Genomic DNA, 19,445 nt, shown 5'->3' with positions numbered 1-19,445 from the left:
CGATCAATTTGAAGACGGGATGATCTGTGTTCAATACAAAAAGAAAACAAACTGACGCAACTTTTTTCGTAACGTGCCTCTCTCAAAAGATTTACTTCATGTGACCCTCATTTACGATAGCCCTACTTCTTCATTACACAAAGGAATAACCTCAACCGATTTCCAAGGACTGGTGACATCCAGTGGAAGCGGTAGGAACTGCAAGTCCATTAGAAATCTGGTGTCTCTAAGAAAACATTGAAAAGACAGTGACATCAAAAGAATTAAAATTCTGAATGGTTTGTCCTCAGGGTTTTGCCTGCTACATAAGTTCTGTTATTCTCACAGACATGATTCAAACAGTTTTAGAAACTTCAGAGTGTTTTCTATCCAAATCTACTGATAATATGCATATCTTATCTCCTGGGGATGAGTAACTGGCAGTTGAATTTTGGCATGCTATTTATCCGAAAGTGAAAATGCTGCCCCCTGCCCACAAGAAGTTAACCAGCATGGCTAACACAACATTCTGCAGCAATACGCCATCCCATCTGGTTTGCGCTTAGGGGGACTATCATTTGTTTTTGTACAGGACAATGACCCAACACACCTCCAGGCTGTGTAAGGGCTATTTGACCAAGAGGGAGTGTGATGTAGTGCTGCATCAGATTACATTTTTGTATTTTATTTAACCTTCATTTAACTAGGCAAGTCAGTTAAGAACATATTCTTATTTTCAATGACCTGGCCTCCACAATCACCCAACCTCAACCCAATTGAGATGGATGTAGAAAATAGTAAAAATAGTAGGTGAGTAGGTGTGTCCAAACTTTTGACTGGTACTGTATGTGTGCATCCGTCTGGTTTACCCCACAGCTAGCCGGTTTGGTCGGATGCCTCAGTCAGAGAAATTAAAGCCGAAGGCAGAAAGCCCGACGGGGGAGAGAGAGGTGGGAGGAGACTCCAGGCAGGTGGACCACAAGACCCTGGTCAGACAGATCCACGAAGCCTACATGAAGAACTTCAACATGAACAAGGCTAAAGCATGCGTCATTCTGACCGGCAAGATCTGCACACCGGTGAGTGGTAAAATTTCATTACTTTGCTTTATTACTTCTTGTGAATAGGGGGGCGCTGTTTTCACTTTGGAAGAAATCGGGCCCAAATTAAACGGCCTCGTACTCTGTTCTAGATCATACAATATGCATATTATTATTACTATTGGATAGAAAACACTCTGAAGTTTCTAAAACTCTTTGAATTATATCTGTGAGTAAAACAGAACTCATTTGGCAGCAAACTTCCAGAAAGGAAGTGAAAAATCTGAAAACGAGGCTCTGTGTCAGAGCCTATTCAACTGGATTTTATTTATGGATCTGTATGCACTTCATACGCCTTCCACGAGATGTCAACAGGCAGTAGAAGGTTGAATGGGGTGTCTAGCTTGATGTGAGGCCGAATAAGAGCTTTTGGAGTGGCAGGTCAGCTCTTTTGTCAGTTTTCGACGGCGCGCGGGGGAACCTCACATTGTCTTCTGAAAAGCGTTCGGTATACACGGCGAATTGCTCCGGCTCTGATTTTATTTGATACATATGAGAAAAACATCATAAAGTAGGATTTTTCAACCGAGTTTGATCAGTTTATTCAACGTTTATTGGGAATTTTGGAATTTTTCGTTCCATGCGTCAAGAGATGATGGACACGTGAGCTCGACATGGCTAGCCAAAGTTGCTAATTCGACAGAAGAAATGGACATTCTAAAACCAAACAACGATTTATTCTGGACCTAGAACTCCTTGCACAACATTCTGATGGAAGAACAGCAAAAGTAAGACAACATTTATGATGTTATTTCGTATTTCTGTGTAATATGTTGACTCCAACACGGCGGAGAATAGATGAGCGCTGTCTCACAATAACGCATGCTGTATGTTGTGGTAAAGTTATTTTTAAAAATCTAACACAGCGGTTGCATTAAGAACCAGTGTGTCACGTTCTTGACCTGTTTTTCCTTTTCTTGTATTTATTTAGTTGGTCAGGGCGTGAGTTGGGTGGGTTTGTCTATGTTTGATTTTCTATGTTGGGATGTTTGCGCTCGGCCGGGTATGATTCTCAATCAGAGACAGCTGTCAATCGTTGTCCCTGATTGAGAATCATACTTAGGCAGCCTGGGTTTCACGTGTGTTTTGTGGGTGTTTGTATCTCGTGTCAGTGTTCGTGCCACACGGGACTGTTTTCGGTTTGGTTACGTTTGTTGTTTTGTATCTTGAAGTGTTCTGTTTTACTTTCATTAAATAATGAACACTAACCACTCTGCGTTTTGGTCCTCTCCTTCTGTCAGCGAGGACAGCCGTTACACAGTGTATCTTTCATTTGCCATACAACAAGTATTTTTATGTAAAGTTTATGATTTCTTGAGTTCTTTGGTCAGATTAGGTGAGTGTCCAAAATATCTCCGGATATTCTGGTGAATTGTTGCTACGTATGCACAATGTATAACCACGATTTGCAGCTCTAAATATGCACATTTTCGAACAAAACATAAATGTATTGTATAACATGATGTTATAAGACTGTCATCTGATGAAGTTGTTCAAGGTTAGTGATTCATTTTATCTCTATTTTGTCGGTTTTGTGAAAGCTATTTTGGCGGGGAGTAAATGGCATTGTGTGTTTGGCTATTGTAGTGAGCTAATAGAAATATATATTGTGTTTTCGCTGTAAAACACTTAAAAAATTGGAAATATTGGCTGGATTCACAAGATGTTTATCTTTCATTTGCTGTACACCATGTATTTTTCATAAATGTTTTATGATGAGTATTTATGTATTTCACGTTGCTCTCTGTAATTATTCTGGCTGCTTTGGTGCTATTTGTGATGGTGGCTGCAATGTAAAACCAGTATTTGTAGCTATAAATATGCACATTTTCGAACAAAACATAAATGTATTGTATAACATGATGTTATAAGACTGTCATCTGATGAAGTTGTTCAAGGTTAGTGATTAATTATATCTCTACTTGTGGGTTTTGTGAAAGCTACCTATGCGGTGGAAACATGGTGAAAATATGCCGTTGTGTGTTTGGCTATTGTGGTTAGCTAATATAAATACATTGTGTTTTCGCTGTAAAACATTTTAAAAATCGGAAATGATGGCTGGATTCACAAGATGTTTATCTTTCATTTGCTGTATTGGACTTGTGATTTCATGAAAATTATATTATATGATATCCCTGTCCCGTTAGGCTAGGCTATGCTAGTCAGCTTTTTTGATGAGGATGCTCCCGGATCCGGGATGGGTATTAAGTAAAGGTTTTAAGGTCCTTGTGTAATTGTAATGTGATATTGTACCCCCTAGCTCGATTGTCCATTATATATAATCTATATATACTTGTGTTCACTTATGTACTTTCTGTATTGATTTGTTGTTAAGAAAAAATAAAATAAAAATGTAAAATAAAAGTAATGCAGCGCGTGCTAATCCAAATGAACAAATGAATGTCTTGCAAGAACAAATGTTCACGTGCAATATAGCAAGACTGGGATTTTAGGCTGCCATCTTTTGGATTATGTTGGTACTGCATAAACTCACATTAGCAGTAGACTTGTAGAGTCTAATAACTGTAGAGTGGGGGACACACACAACTTTTGCAGATATGTGCAAACGTAGGCTCCAAACACACTTGAAAATCATGATTTTATAACAGTTGTGGTAATAAATCACAGATTCCAAGGTCAATTAGCTACAGGACAATATGTCTACCTAATTAATTACACAAAAACAAATACTCCCCATCCAACACCCCTGTAGTAACACTTCACAATTTCAGACACATGTACATACCCGAAAGCTGTATTTCGTCTCCAATGTTTTTGGAAAACAAATACATTTGTACACTGACCACTGACCACTACACTACACTGACTCATTCAAGGGTTTTTCATAATGTTTTCATTAATTTTACTATTTTTTACAAGGTAGACTAATAGGGAAGACATGAAATATATGAAATAACACACATGGAATCATGTAGTAACCAAAAATGTGTATTTTTATATTTGAGATTGTTCAAATAGCCATCCTTTGCCTTGATGACAGCTTTGCACACTCTTGGCATTCTCTCAACTGGCTTCACCTGGAATGCTTTTCCAAAAGTCTTGAAGTAGTTCCCACATATGCTGAGCACTTGTTGGCTGCTTTTCTTTCACTCTGCGGTCCGACTCATCCCAAACCATCTCAATTTGGTTGAGGTCGGGGGATTGTGGAGGCCAGGTCATCTGATGCAGCACTCTATCACTTTCCTTCTTGGTAAAATAACCCGTACACAGCCTGGAGGTGTGTTTTGGGTCATTATCCTGTTGAAAAACAAATGACAGTCCCACTAAGCCCAAACCAGATGGGATGGCATATCACTGCAGAATGCTGTGGTAGCCATGCTGGTTAATCACAGACAGTCACCAGCAAAGCTCCCCCACACCATCACACCATCTCCTCCATGCTTTACGGTGGGAAATACACATGTGGAGATCATCCGTTCACCCACACCACGTCTCACAGACACGGCGGTTGGAACCAAAAACCTCCAATTTGGACTCCAGATCAAAGGACAAATTTCCACCAGTCTAATGTCCATTGCTCATGTTAATTGGCCCATGCAAGTCTCTTCTTCTTATTGGTGTCCTTTATTAGTGGTTTCTTTGCAGCAATTCGACCATGAAGGCCTGAGACAGTTGATGTTGAGATGTGTCTGTTACTTGAACTCCGTGAAGCATTTATTTGGGCTGCAATTTCTGAGGCTGGTAACTGTAATGAACATATCCTCTGCAGCAGAGGTAACTCTGGGTCTTCCATTCCTGTGGCAGTCCTTATGAGAGCCAGTTTCATCATAACGCTTGATGGTTTTTGCGACTGCACTTGAAGAAACTTTCAAAGTTCTTGACATTTTCCGTATTGACTGACCTTCATGTCTTAAAGTAATGATGGGCTGTCGTTTCTCTTTGCTTATTTGAGCTGTTCTTGCCATAATATGGACTTGGTCTTTTAACAAATAGGGCTATCTTCTGTATACCCCAACCTTGTCACAACACAACTGATTGGCTCAAACGCATTAAAGAAAGAAATTCCACAAATTAACTTTAAAGAAGGCACACCTGTTAATTGAAATGCATTCCAGGTGACTACCTCATGAAGCTGGTTGAGAATGCCAAGAGTGTGCAAAGCTGTCATCAAGGCAAAGTGTGGCTACTTGAAGAATCTCAAATATAAAATATGTATATTTTTGTTGGGTTACTATACGATTCCATATGTGTTATTTCATAGTTTTGATATCTTCACTATTATTCTACAATGTAGAAAATAATCAAATGAAAGAAAAATCATTGAATGAGTACTGTACACTGTAAAATGTTTCCCTGTAAATGTGTACATTTACAGCAGGAATGCTGTAATATTTATTTTACAGTAAGGAAAATCATACTGTAAACTATATTACAGCATCACTGCTGTAAAGCAAAATTACAATATTAAACTGGCAACTGTAGTGCCAGTATAATGCTGTACATTTACAGGGAAATACAGTACTAAGCAGCATTGCAAGTTGTCTTTAGAAGACAGCTCCCTGAAATGTAATATTGTAAGAAATACAATACATGTACAAATATATATAAATATATATTTATTCAAATTCATAACATGAATTTCACATGAATTGCACTTTAACCACAAAGAACAACATTTGAAGAGAGCAACATTACAACTCCAGATATTATGGGAGAGAAAGAGACAGAGAGAGATTCAGTGATAAGAACATTGACAAATACTGGCAATAGACATCAGAATAGGTCATTCTTGAAAATACAAGATTATGTAAGAAAAAAATTAAATCTAAACAGATCAATTAAAAATAGGAAAACAACAGTTGAACAGGGAGAAATGTTTACAAAAAAACTATAACAAGAACTCCTTGCCTGCCTGTCTTTGAAAGAGAAATCGAGAGAGAAAGGGGCTGAGAGAGAAGGATGGACAGAGAGGAGCGAGCAGGGCTAGATTGGAGCCAGAGAAGCACGCTACCGCAAGCCAAAACACGCTCCGGGATGGCACAACCAGATCATTTGCTGACGCAACCAGCATTGTAGGATTTCTGAGAGAATGAAAGATGCAAACAAGTCTCGGTGGCGTGCAGATTATCACCCCAATCCTCCTTAGCTCTGATACGTCAACTAGGACAAACATGGAAATAGAAAGAATAGAAAGAGAGAGATTGCTATTATTCATTGGGTAAAAAGGCAGATGACAACTGACAAATAAAGTTTGTGTTCATCAGGTGTGTGTGTTTGTGTACTTACATGTTGGAGTTTTTCCACTCGAACTCCTTCAGGTCTGCGAGAAAGCGTGTAACATGTGGGTTAATTGGCAATGGCTTTCTCTGAACGACCTTTCGGGTCTTGCGGCTCACTCCTGCTTTCGCTGTGCACTTGGTTCCTTCAGGGGTTTTTCGAACCAGGAACCTGCACAAGCCAGCATAGAATATATTAAATCAGTTGAGGCATTAAAAAAATATATATCATTGCAATGTAACTAACATATACTAAATGTAAGTGTTGGATCAATGAATATTCAATGCTTACCTCTGTATCAGCTCCAAGGTTGCAGAGGTGCTGAAGAGCATAGAGGGCAGCAGCAAAGTTGGACTCACTGTCCAAACCACAGACCCCTCTCCCCTCGATCGACACCATCCATTTTGAGGAACCCAATAGAGTATTTCCTGAAATACACAAAAGTAAGGGTGTTCGTGTATACTTAACTAGACATCTCTAGATAGGTACCACAATACTATATATTTCTGTTTCCCCTTAAATCAAATAAATGTATTACCAAGCATGGTCAGCCTTGGTGTGTCTGGAAAAGGAATTTGTGCCTCGACATCAACCCGAGTTGCAGTGACCTAAAATCACAAAACATACATATAAAAAATATTCTAATCATGTGTAATAGTACAGTATAAACACCATTAATCATATAAACACTATTCCTTACTTCTGCCAAGAGGAACAGAGATTTGTCCTTCTCTTTGAAGTGGGTCATCAACAAATGAATGGCAGCAGTGGCTGTTAGATCGTCATTGCCTTTGATGTAACCATCGATTTCATTCAGCAGGCACTGGATCTCTCTTCTCAACTTGGTATTTTGGCTTTTTAAAAAGTTGAAAAGGAAAGGCCACTGTTCCTGGAGGTCACTGATGCTTGGAGGAGGACAAGTGTCTCCTATCCATTGTTAATTTTATTTTTAAAAATACAAAGAAAAAACTATTTTAGGCTATGCGCTGCACTCCATACCAGCACAAGAGGACAAACAAACAGTTTACAGAAACATTTGTATATTTTTGTCATTTCCGTCCCTTTTAGTGCATATGCCTCGCTCCCTCATAACATAAACCAGTTATTTTGAGGGCAAACAAATGAACTATTTACAGAATCTTTTTAACCTTGTATGTGTGTGTACACTTAGAAAAACGGGTTCCGAAAGGGTTCTTTGGCTGTCCCCATAAGAGAACCCTTTTTGGTTCCATGTAGAACCATCTATGGAAAGGGTTCTAAATGGAACCTAGAAGAGTTCTACCTGGAACCAAAAGGGTTATACATGTACCTGGAATCAAAAATGGATCTTCAAAGGGTTCTCCTATGAGGACATCCAAATAACCATTTTAGGTTCTAGATAGCACCCCTTTTTCATAACAATTACATAAATATGTTACATTTATCAATCAAGATCTCACCTCTTCAGTTGAAGGACTGAAGCAATTCCCGGAAGTATATTGGGGTTTAATGGTCTTTTATGTCCTCCGGCTGAACATATCCAAGGTTGTTAATGTTCTCCACAACATTTGCCCTCAGATGCTCCGACAAAGATCTCACTGTCTCGGTCTCCATCTCAGGCAATTGTTGTTTAATTGCATCTTGAAGACCCTCCACGCCTACACTGGTCTAAGGAGAGCACACTGAGTGATGCAGGGAAACAACAGAGAAACCTGACACTTTATAAACTGGTAGTGGGTAATAATCACTCAGACTATCTGCATTAACACACACATCATTAATCAGAGAATCAGGTATAAAATGAACCCCGAGATCGACCAGTGACACAGACTCATACACCCCACCAATTAAATGGACCTGTGATTCTGTGACCAGAATCAGTGAGATCTTTCCAAATGTGTATCCGTCATAATTTTCTCCATTACAACAAGGCCTTAAGTGTATGTTTTTACTTTGTATACAATTTTAGACACCTCTGCAGTGCTTTGCTTTGTGCACCCTTTTGACTGTACAGCTCCCTGAATGGCATTGTTATATAATTGCTCCTCAAATTAATTCATGACACCAACACTTCAATGCTATGTGGAAACAATTGGCCGCTGCATAAGTAAGATTGGAGTAACTGGTGCCTCTCAGACAAGTTCTGGCACACTCCTTGAAGTAGGAGTACTTCTCAAACCTCCGTGTCCACAAACGAATGAGTCGCCCAAATTGCACGATGAGGTCGGGGTAGTGAAACAAGTAGTGATGATTTGGTGCAAGGGCACTCTACCCCACAAGCAAAACTGTAGCTCGCCACATTTCTATGTTTTTTTGCATGAGTAATGAATGCTTTAATATTTAGGAAACAGAAATTGCAGGATTTACACCTGTACATTACCAATAAATCTACTTCCAGCTACCAGCCAGCCTGCAATATGAAAATGACACTACCCCCAGCCACCAAATTGCATGCACACACCAAAAGAGCTATCAAGCTATACGTTACCATGCAACTCATGCCAACAACACAATCTCAACAAAAAAATATATAGACTACAAGGCTAAATAAAATAGTGTGTGCCTGATGTTTCAGATATCATTAATTTACGTAGCCTAATTAATGGTTGGATAAGGATAACTTCTAAACGATTAGCAAAAGCACCAGGAAAATTCAACTCACGCGTGAAAATACCACGATCATTTCTGAATAATGGCTAGCAACCTACCCATTCAATCTGAAGAAAATTAAAATAAAAGTTAACTTTAATATCCTGCAGGGTAAAATATCAGTATGTGCCTGTTGTTGCTGAATCGAGTAATTTAATGGACTAATAAGGATAACAAAAGCATCGGGGGAATATTCCACAACACTTTTGCTAAATGGAGTTCGCCATCTCTGAGCTATAGCTAACGTTAACAAGCACCATTCCCCTTTCATCTGAGAGCTCTCATTCCAACTACAGAATCACCCAAAATGTGTACATCCCAAGGCAAAATGTCATTCCTTCCCTGCTTACAAACTAAAGGTGTATTCGACATAGCTAAACGTTTTGCTCCCTCCCTAGACGAACAGTATTTTTTGTCCGGTGCACTAATACCATAGCGTTAGCACCATGTCATGCACCCACCGGTTAAGTAGCCTATCCAAAGAAACACACATATGGATTTCTGCATGTTGTTAATACTAAAATGATTTGCTCTACAGCTACAATATCACTGATTATTTTACCAACTCGAAAGATCAACGCAGCAGACCGACATGTCAACTTGGCTATACTGTTAGCTAACACAATCCAAACAAGCTAACGTTAGCTAGCTAACTAGTTAACTTAGTAGCTTTGTTAAGAAAACCTGCAGTAGGTATATAGAAGTATATAGTAAATGGAATTAGTACATACGTACCTAGCAGCTGCTCAAAAATATTTAAGCGACTTTTCCACGACAATGCTAAATAAAATAGCTTGAGTAGAACAGAAGGCTTATTTTCTCATGAGTCTTCCCTCACAGACCGTTTGGCGCGGAGCATCGCATTAGTGCAAATCAAGTCTGTTCTCATGGCAGGCCTGGTTGTAGATAGGTTCGAATTGCGTCGGGAACATTGTTAGCATTTTAGCTTTCCCTAACGTTTACCTAATTATCCTAACCTGCTGCGAAAAGTAACTTCTGCTAGTCAAAACCGGCAGACCTGCCCTGACAACAGCCTTGGTTTTCAACTATGAGATATACAGCTCTCTCTCTCTCTCTCTCTCTCTCACACGCACGCACGCACGCGCGCGCACACACACACACACACACACACACACACCACAGGCAGTTTGGAGCCGCAAACTACAGCAGTGTTCGGGTACTACTGTAAATAAATAGAGCAAGTTAGAGTAATTTTTACCGGAGGCTTACAATTACAGTTAATAACAATATTTTTCAGCATTTTACCCATAATGAAGTGCAATCTACAGCACACATGTAAGGTATTTTACTCTGCATTCTAGGAATACAGCACAATAAAAAAAGTATCGTTACCGCCTACTCGGCAATTGAACTGAACTGTACCAGTTGATTGTCATTGCGTTATTGAAAATTGATCCTTGTTCACACCACAGGGCCTACCAAAGCAAGGTTTCTCAAACAACTGTGGGGCGTTTGTTTTGATGGTAAGATGCTAGCTAATCAGTATATTATATTAGTCCTATTTTCTGTTATAACATATGAAAAGGTATTATTATTTCTGTGCTTGCAGCATGTAAAGCACACTATTGTTATTGCTCATACTTTTTCTTGTTTATTATTCTTGACATTTTTTGGTGATCTACAGTATTTCCTACAGTTTTTACACTACATACACAATTCATACACCAAACTCCTGCAGAGCTGGATGCTGATGTGACATGCTGTGACTTCTTGGGGGGGAGGGGGGTCTTCTACATCCTGAAATATATTGGAGGGGGGGGTTAAGTCTTTAAACATTGGTTTAAGACTATGCCACTCATCATATGACACCTCCTACCTCTAGTGTATTTTGTTTTCGCCGCCTTTTTCGATCTTTCAACCTCTCTTCTTCAGACCTTAGTGAGTACTGTAAGTTAAGAAAGAGTAGGTTGTTAAGTTTGATAGTTATGATAACAACAATAATGATTTTAGTAAATAATAATAATACCACCCCCCAGAAATATATTTCAGGATGTAGAAGACCCCCCTCCCCCCCAAGAAGTCACAGCATGTCACATCAGCATCCAGCTCTGCAGGATCAGGTACTGTATAGGCTATTAGTTAAAGTAAGGTGCATTCTTGTACACACATCCCTAGAGGTTCCCTTACATTACTTAATGACCACAATCTGTTATCTTTCTAGACGATACTGAAAACAAAATGCACGGCGAACTGGGAGCTGTGAACTGGGTATTTAGTCTACTGTGTAATGCTGAAGGCTTGATGCATGGCAAGATATAATAGTTGGGATGACTTGTTGAGTAGTTATAGATATCACTGAAAACCGCTTTAGTAATAGTGGCTTTTGTTTGCATGGTGGTATTGCGAAACGGGGGTGTAATTTGACTTGATCACCCAAAGAGGCACTACTCTAAATATTTATTCTTCCTTTTTCTTCAAGGAAGCAGATGTTCTTCTTAAGGACACCCGTGGTGCAAACTCCAAACATTTAAAGGCACTGTTTCCCTTCCTAGTGTAATTGGGATGGACGGGGAAGACCACATTACAACCCTTAAAGAACTACGGTTGTATGATGGCCTGGATGAAGAGGAAAATATTCTCCTCAAGGAATCATTCATGTTCCAGTTACAGAGAGATGAGATGTTCTATGTGGAGGCAGTTGACAACAAGACAATTACTGTCTTTGCCTCTTGAGGAGCAGGAGTGAAGCCATTGTTGAGGAGTGGTCAAACCTTGTTTTGTCTGCTGTGTTATTGTTTCAATTGTTAATTGTGTTATTTTGACGTAGAAGTCACCCGAGTCTCTGATCTCTTTACTGGAGCTAGTATAACTTAATGTACAAAGCACATTCAGCTTGTCAGTATGTCTATATGGTATAGTCTGTCTCCATTCTCATGAGGAAAGTAAATAGCATTATAAATCAGGACAGTTAGTAACTGTGTGTGTATATATATATGCTCAATTAAATATTATAATTACAAAGTTATAACATTTATCAACACAATTTTAACAGTACATGACATACATAACACGTCTGTTGTTCACTGCAACAATATCAGTAGCTTGTCTCAAATATAGCATGAAGCAAAAAGTGTTACAACACATCTGCTGGTACCACTTTATATAATATTTCTTACAATCTTCAAAAATGAAATACATCTGTATTCAACGTGTGCTTTGCGCAAAGGTGTGTGTTTGTATTCAGTGTGTGACTGTCAAACCTCAGATGGACAAAACAAAGGTGGGCGGGGTCAAACATTGAGCCCAGCCCCGAATTGCACACTGCAGTCAGGGGTACTTGGACCTGCGAGAGCTGGTCACAGAGCATGCTCAATAGACCTTTTGCACAACGTAGCAACGCCCACTTCTGCTCAACTTCTTACCCGATACATAGCTTCCTGTCCCGAGCCGATCGCATCCTGTCAGCCTGATTGTAGCCATACTAGCCTTGAAGTCGCCATTTTATCATTATCTCAGTATATTAATATAATCATATTTCTATAGTGTTTTTATCATTCTTGTTGAAAATTCTGTTTATCTGTTCAGTTAGTGATTTTTGTAATTTGATTGTGTTGTCTTTTTTTGTCTCTTTTGATAGCAAACGTTAGCAACCAGTACCTAGCTAACGTTAGTGCTAACGACGTTAACGTTATTAGTTGATGCGGCATCTTTATTGAAAGTTTGAAAATTAAGAAGATTTCATTAAATCTTCTATTGGGCTTCGACGTCTGAATAAGGGAGCAGTACCTTTGTTATTCCAGTGGAATATTACCATGTCCAAGAGATCCTCATGTCACTGATGGGAAGCATCAACTGCATCTGGGCTGTGGCTTGCCTTCTCACAAAACCAGCAATTAATTGTGGGCCTCTTGTGAAGGCATGTGCCAAGGAGCTACTACTGCAAAGCATCTTTCCTTTTTTTTGCTGTGACCATCCACATTGTCTAACACCCTGTTGTCCATTTATTGATAATGAACACCTCTGCTTATACTCCAAACAAAATGTTATAAAGAGTTTTTATTTACAGTGACAAGAGAACAGAAAAATGTAACTGAATTATTTTTTATTAATTAATTGCACATACAGATTTGTTGGTTTGTTTCTCTTTCATTAATTGAAAGATAAAGGAGCCTGTCCCTTGTTATTTAGTCTTTCCTGCCTAAGAACTTTTGCATGTACACATAAGTAGTACCAGTAACCCTTCTCTCTAATTAGTGAGAACACCACTGGGTCTCTATGTCTTCTCTCACCTGAAGAGACTATGTGAAGCTGGTCTTCTTCACTGAACATAAATGTGCAGCCTTGAAAGTTGCTCTCCAGTCTGTAGCCATCCAGGGGCAGTGAAGGGAATGGTGGTGTCTCCTTATGGTGAACTATGTGTCACGTTGTGATTGGAGGCTGCTGGTAAGACAGGAGGCTCCCCACCTGTACCTTTCCAAAGTGGGAGTCGACTAAAAGCTTTTCAGCAGACATCCCCATGCTGCAGATCAATGGCTTGGATAGAGGGACAAAGTTATTGTATGCCTCTTCTATCTGGAGAACAGAGGTCAGGGAGCATTCCAAGAATGGCGCTGTAGAGTGTACTTCTGCATAGCAGCCGCTGTGGTTAGCCAATCTAAACAATGTACTTGAAACCACCTGAAATTAAATAATTTTATATAGTCAAAGCGTAATAGGATATGACCAGCTACTACCTACTATACTGGCCATTAGGGAATACTCACCTAATCCCTCCTTCTGCCATGCGATTTTTGGTGGGCTTGGTGATGGTCATTTTGCCTATGGGCCCAGGTTGCTGACCCTGTAAAAGACAGTACAAGGGCACAATTCTAAATCTAATCATGAGACAATTTAAGTTTTCATTAAATAATTTATTAGCAATATGATGTGATTATAACCATATGATGTTGGTATGTGGTACAGCTTTTAAAATATACCATAGTCCTTGGCTTATGCCACTGCTGCTTGGCCTCTGTGCAGCTGTGCACATGTGGGACGACTGGTGTTCCCATCTTGGAATAGTGTGCAGACTGGAATAGTAATGCAACTATGTGGTTGCATAATACAGTGCCAGCAACACATGAACAGTGATGTTGTGTCATTGTTACTGGCTCAGAGGGCTTCAGTACAACCTACGTGGGGATATAAAAAATAAAATGATTAGACTATAAAATCACAACATGTGTCACGACCAGCAAACAGAAGTGACTGGCGCAACATGCAACAGCCACCAAATTCATTACAGCAATACAGATTTAAACTTTTCTATTAAAGGTATATGTCCTTGTTTAAATTTAATATAATGCGTCCAACATAACAGAGCTTACATAAACAGCAAGGAAGACAACTTAACAATTACTACACTAAGAACAGTTTCATAGACATGGGTTAAGCCTAGTCCTAGACTATGCAATGCCTCTTAATGCAGATCTCCATTGACAGGATGTCACGTTCGTCGTAACATTGAAGAGAGGAGGACCAAGGCGCAGCGTGAAATGAATACATATTTAATAAACGAAGATGAAGAACACTTGACAAACTATACAAAACAACAAACGAACGTGAAGCTATATAACAAATAGTGCTGACACTAAACACTACACATAGACAATCACCCACGAACTACCTAATGAATATGGCTGCCTAAATATGGTTCCCAATCAGAGACAACGATAGACAGCTGTCTCTAATTGAGAACCAATCTAGGCAACCATAGACATACATACACCTAGACTGAACACTGCCCCATAAACATACAAAAAACCCTAGACAATACAAAACACATACATCCCCCATGTCACACCCTGACCTAACTAAAATAATAAAGAAAACAAAGATAACTAAGGCCAGGGTGTGACACAGGAACTTCTTAGTCTAAGACTAGGCTTCATCTGTGACTGTGTTAAAGGCATGTAGTGTGTCACAAACAGCTGACTTTTCACCCTACACTCAAACTGGGTGGTTTCTCATTTTTCCTCATGGGCCTGTAGCAGCAAGCCATTTTGCTGACCTCTCCTGTCACTTTGTCCCTGTTCGATACGGTTTGGAATAAAAAGAATGAGCAATCATAATGTTAGTTAGCTAATGTAAAAGGCATGTCTTCAGTAAACGTCATTGTCTGATAGGCGACTTGGCTATACTTACCTTCATAGTTGAAAAGGTAACTGGAGACAAAGTTTGAATCCTTTTTCCAACTTGGAGATCAGTGCTTTGCTGCTTGTCTTGGCCAGACGACATACATCCATCACTGTTATCTTTGGCAGCTCTTGCAAGCGCCTTGAGTAAAACAGTGCCATGGTTGGTAAAGGAGGGGCCGTTGGCTAATTGCTAGCCACCTTACTAGTTAGCTAGCTAGCTATTAACACACTAAGAGACAAAAAAAGATACAGAACACTATAATCGAATTACAAAAATCACTAACTGAACAGATAAACAGAATTTTCAACAAGAATTATTAAAAAAACGCTATAGAAATATGATTATATTAATATACTGAGATAATGATAAAACGAGCGACTTCAGGGCTAGTATGTCTACAATCATGCTGACAGGACGCGATCGGGATAGGACGCTATGTATCGGGTAGGAAATTGTTCGGAATTGTGCAAAAGGTCTATTGGTCCAGGAGATCAAGAAGACGGAGGACACGTCTCTGCATCCATTACTGCAGGAGATCTACAGAGACATGTACTGAGAAGGTGGGAGGATGAAGATGATGAAGATAACTTGTGGGACTGTGCTGGAATGGACTAGCTAGAAGGGGATGGGTTGGGTTGTGCTGGACTAGGTTGTGTTAGGCTGGGCTAAAATGGACTGTGTTGGACTGGGCTGGTCTGGACTAGTGAAAATAGTATGTGCTGCTGTGTGGCTCAGGAGAGGTGCCTGGATGATCTCAGGTGCAAATGCATTGAGCCAATCCTCTAGCCTTTCATGTTAATAGAAAGAACAGTATATGTGTATCCTTCTACAATGTGTTCACCAGCAATTGATCCCCAAATGAACAATGGTCCCCAAATAATTGATCCCCAAAAATGAATAATACCAAATGGTATTTTAACAAACAATTATTGTACTGTACAATGGTTATATCCAGTTACTCAGAAAATTAGATGTATTACTGTCATAAGGCAGATTATGTCAGCATTTATTTTTAACCACAAACAAATCCATGTCTATGTTAAACTCCCTGATACTTTATTTTGTAAAGGTGAAAGGGACTGTAACGGCTGTCCTCCTCTTCGGAAGAAGAGGAGGAGTAGGGATTGGACCAAAGCGCAGCGTGGAATGTGGACATAATGAAGTTTATTAAAGTAAAGACGAAAAACCGAAAACACTTCAACAAACTACAAAATAACAAACGAACGTAGACAGACCTGAACTATGAGAACTTACATATAACACGAAGAACGCACGAACAGGTACAGACTACAACAAACGAACAAACCGAAACAGTCCCGTGTGGTGCAACATACACAGACACGGAAGACAACCACCCACAAACAAACAGTGTGAACAGCCTACCTTTATATGGTTCTCAATCAGAGGAAACGTCAAACACCTGTCCCTGATTGAGAACCATATAAGGCTAATTACAAATGACCTAAACATAGAAACACAAAACATAGAATGCCCACCCCAACTCACGCCCTGACCAACTAAACACATACAAAAATAACAGAAAACAGGTCAGGAACGTGACAGGGACACCTGTATAAAAAATTATTTATCCTTATCTTGTGCATTTGCGTGACCCTCTGTTTTTTCCAATGTGCCTCTTTACATACCACTATCAAAATATATATGTTGCTCATATCATATTCACATTTCCATCATAAACTACCTGGCAGTTTAGGGTTATGTTTTTTAAAAGTAATAAAGTACACTGTGTGTATTAAACTCTAACATATCATATCTACACTATATTCAAATGTTCTAATTTCATCATGACAATATGCAGTATAAGTATGGATTGTGTCCAGTTAATGGGGTGGCAGGTAGCCTAGTGGTATTCCGTAGGGCCAGTAAACGAAAGGTTGCTGGATTGAATCCCTGAGCTGACAAAGTGAAAATCTGTCGTTCTGCCCCTGATCAAGGCAGTTAACCCACTGTTCCCCGGTAGGCTGTCATTGTAAATAAGAATTTGTTCTTAACTGACTTTTCTAGTTAAATAAAGGTAAACTATGTTTTTAAAATATCAATTAGATACTCTTCTCTATACCTCCCTGTGTATTTAGTTGGTAAATTCAGGTCAGGATGATCTGCTGACTGTCCATTGCCTTAGTCCATTCAGTGACATAGCTACAATAGATCTCATTAACTTGAAAATAATGTTTTATCTGAAGTAGTGTTGAAATACTGTAAATCTGATCATCTATTGAGGTTGTGCAGTGGTTTGCTAGCCAAGGTTTGAGGGAAACTCCTGGGAGACATTGTGACCTAAAATTTCCACTGTGTTGTTCAATCATGTCAGTCATGTCATGTCATGTGAATTAATCAATTGGATATTGATGAATTTTGGATATTGATTAATTTTAAATAAATTATGTAGAATGTTTCCATTTTAAAATATTAGTTAGTTTGGTTGTAAAGTAGTTCTTTGAATGTCATTAATATATTAATATATTTGTCTACTGCAGGAATCAGCTAACTGAAAAAGATGTACTCCTTTTGGATATAGACAGTTGACCATAGTTAAAGTTGACCTCAAAGTACAGTAGGTCTACATTATTTGACCTCTTGGATGCAGCATTATCACTCCAGTCCACTACGTGGTGGTAGAACCGTGATGTTGCACACGTCCCACAAATTAAGAAAACAAACCAGGATTTAGAACCACTCTCACATTAACAACAATGGAGTCAAACATATATGTGGTTCCTCAAAATATGTTTACTTGCCATTTGTGCAGTTTATCTACACCATTCACATACTCAAACAGAAGCCACCCAATACCAGGGCTATTGTGTGAGTAAAGTGTTGATAACCCTAGCGTCATAGCGAAGTTTGAACTCAAGATTTGCTCATGCTTACTGGCTAACGTGGAATGCAATGCAGTTGGTCCCTGGCTAGTGGAGTCTCTAGTGGCCCCAGCTAACTTCTAGTGTTGTCTATTACTATGTTAACTGTCAACTGATGAGGTGTTATTAAGTAAACCTTTCAGAAGGTTGTAGCTCTTGCATTTACAAATCGTGTTTTTGTTTCTTTCTATCAGCTTGTTGGAAGAGTGTTTTGTGACAAATGATCCTATCAGTACGGAACGAGAGAGGTTCCTTATCCTGGGATCCAACTGCAGTTTGTGCCACATCACAGTTTGTATTAGAACGGTACGTTGTTTGCTTATATTGCTGAAAATAATGAGCATGAAATGGCTGACATCTGTTGTCTCATCTTACTATGTATGATGTCAATGTCATAACCTAGAAAGGAATATCCAGTTATTTTCTTTTGGCTTAGTCACCCTTACGGAAAGAAATACATTTCAATATTTTTAACATAACGTCAAATGTATTTCAAATACATGTAGATACATTTGAAATGTTGCTTCTTTGCTAAAAGGCATGTAAGGCCTTAAGATTTATTTCAGAGATACATGTACATACACTATATATACAAAAGTATGTGGACACCCCTTCAAATTAGTGGATTTGTCTATTTCAGCCACACCCGTTGCTGTCAGGTGTATAAAATCAAGCACACCTCCATAGACAAACATTGGCAGTAGAATGGCCTTACTGGAGAGCTCAGTGACTTTCAACGTGGCAACATCATAGGATGCCACCTTTCCAACAAGTCAGTTTGTCAAATTTCTATCCTGCTAGAGCTGCCCCGGTCAACTGTAAGTGCTGTTATTGTGAAGTGGAAACTAGGAGCAACAACGGCTCAGCCTCAAAGTGGTAAGTCACACAAGCACACATAACTGGACCGCTGAAGCGCGTAGCACATAAAAATCATCTGTCCTCGATTGCAACACTCACTACTAAGTTCCAAACTGCCTCTGGAAGCAACGTCAGCACAAGAACTGTTCGTCGGGAGCTTCATGAAATGGGTTTCCATGGCTGAGCAGCCGCACACAAGCCTAAGATCACCATGCGCAATGCCAAGTGTCTGCTGGAGTGGTGTAAAGCCTGCCGCCATTGGACTCTGGAGCAGTGGAAACACGTTCTCCGGAGTGATGAATCACTATCTGTAAGTCCAACAGATGAATCTGGGTTTGGTGGATGCCAGGAGAACACTACCTGTCCAAGTGCATAGTGCCAACTGTAAAGTTTGGTAGAGGAGGAATAATGGTCTGGGGCTGTTGTTCATTGTTTGGGCTAGGCCCCTTAGTTCCAGTGAAGGTAAATCTTTATTTATTTTTTAGCCCTTTTTCTCCCCTATTTCATGGTATCCAATTGGTAGTTACAGTCTTGTCTCATCACTACAACTCCCGTACAGACTTGGGAGAGTCGAAGGTCGAGGGCCATGCGTCCCCCGAAACACGACCCAACCAAGCTGCACTGC

At 39.5% G+C, this 19,445-nt stretch overlaps 1 long non-coding RNA gene across 1 annotated transcript; it reads right to left on the bottom strand.

The window, feature by feature from the left end:
* Positions 1-5,697: 5,697 nt before the first annotated feature.
* Positions 5,698-7,295, bottom strand: LOC120049313. Its single transcript, XR_005477104.1, has 5 exons — positions 7,018-7,295; positions 6,856-6,925; positions 6,609-6,745; positions 6,327-6,488; positions 5,698-6,200 (listed from the first exon to the last, which is right to left on the bottom strand). It is a non-coding gene; the product is annotated as an uncharacterized LOC120049313 (long non-coding RNA).
* Between the last annotated feature and the right edge of the window lie 12,150 nt (positions 7,296-19,445).

This window comes from Salvelinus namaycush, chromosome 6 (assembly GCF_016432855.1).
Source record: "Salvelinus namaycush isolate Seneca chromosome 6, SaNama_1.0, whole genome shotgun sequence".
NCBI classification, from domain to species: Eukaryota; Metazoa; Chordata; class Actinopteri; order Salmoniformes; family Salmonidae; genus Salvelinus; species Salvelinus namaycush.
The sequence above is the reverse complement of the archived record's forward strand: the minus strand, read 5'-3'. Positions and strand labels throughout refer to the sequence as shown.